Below are 1,706 nucleotides of genomic sequence, written 5' to 3'. Positions count from 1 at the left end.
GTGAATGAGACATCACTCAGGAAAGGCAAGTTTGGGGCATGGTGCTGTGGTTAAAAATAACAAGAGAAATCCGGGGCGCCTGGGTGGCTCAGTCGTTAAGCGTCTGCCTTCTGCTCAGGTCATGGTCCCAGGGTCCTGGGATCGAGCCCCGCATCGGGCTCCCTGCTCAGCAGGAGGCCTGCTTCTCCCTCTCCCATTCCCCCTGCTTGTGTTCCCTCTCTCGCTGTGTCTCTCTCTCTGTCAAATAAATAAAATCTTAAAAAAAAAAAATAAGAGAAATCAGAAAATGCTCCCATATGAAGCAGGAAAGCCAAGTGAAAAGGTGTGTTCTGAGACCCAGGTGCTCAGTGGCGCCACCTACCTGTTCGAGGACCTGAATCTACGGCTCTGGGATATTTTTTTCCTCCCCAAACCCACCATCCAGATTTGTTGCCATCTGATGTCTCCCCTGAGCTGCCCTGATCTTTGCCTTAATTATTCATAAACAAAACCAACAATTTACAACGGAAACACACTTTTGCATCAGGATCTGCCTGGACCCTCGCGGCCTCCCCCAGGGGCAGGAATTAGTAACCTACGCTCTGCAGGTGAGGGAACAAAGACCCACAGATGGTAGGTGACGGACCTCGGGTTCAACGGCAGACCTGTCTACACCAGTGTCAGAATTCTCAAGCTCCATAAACCACTTCCCATCTGTGGTGCTTGGATAAGTTACTTAACCTCCCATATCTTGGTTTCGCTCTTCCGTAAACAGAGCTGGTCATGCCTTCTCATCAGGTCATTAGAAGGTGGCATACAGTAGGCGCTCAATAACTGGCAGCCAGCAGAAGTGGTAATAGTAACTGAGTCTCAAGACAAAAGCAGACCACCGAGTCCAACCCTGAGTTGTTGTTTCTGTGGAAAATGGCATATCTATGTGTCATTAAGGAAATGGCAGAGAGGCAAATAGAAATTCCGGCTGGGGAGCATGGTAAATGCTGATCATTAAGGTACTTTCATATCCCGCTGGAGATGGGTATGATCCATGAGGAGGGTTTAAGGCTATGGTTAAGATCCCCATGACGAGTAGAGCCTTTGAAGCTATTTACGTGGGTTAGAATCCTGCCATTTCCTCTCTGCGTAACCAACTCAGGCAGATCACTCGGCTTCTCTGAGCCTCAGCTTCCTCATCTGTAAAATGGGATTAAAATAGCTATCATTTCATTTGTGAGAACCAAGCGGCATACTGTGTGTTGAGCGTGTAGCCTGGAATACAGTAAATGCTCAACAAATGCAACATTTCTCCTTCCCATCACACCGACCCCTCTGTAATGACAGTATATATATTTTTTCTTTCCTGTAAGAGTAAATTACTCTTCACTGCCCTCTAGGGGTATAAAGTAAAATGGCATGCATGACATGAAACCTGGGAGTTAGTGGAAGAAGAAGGAACCCATAGGAGCAAAATTTTTGTCTTCCTGGGGCTCTGGGTGGCTCAGTCGGTTGAGCGTCTGCCTTCAGCTGGGGTCATGATCTTGAGGTCCTGGGATCTAGCCCCGTGTCAGGGTCCCTGCTCAGCGGAGAGTCTGCTTCTCCCTTTCCCTCTGCCCCTGCCCCCGACTTATGCACGCACTCTCTCTCTCTCAAATAAATAAAATCTTTTTTTTTAAAGATTTTATTTATTTATTTGACAGAGACACAGCGAGAGAGGGAACACAAGCAGGGGG

This window comes from Neomonachus schauinslandi, chromosome 16 (assembly GCF_002201575.2).
Source record: "Neomonachus schauinslandi chromosome 16, ASM220157v2, whole genome shotgun sequence".
NCBI lineage: Eukaryota > Metazoa > Chordata > Mammalia > Carnivora > Phocidae > Neomonachus > Neomonachus schauinslandi.
The sequence above is the reverse complement of the archived record's forward strand: the minus strand, read 5'-3'. Positions refer to the sequence as shown.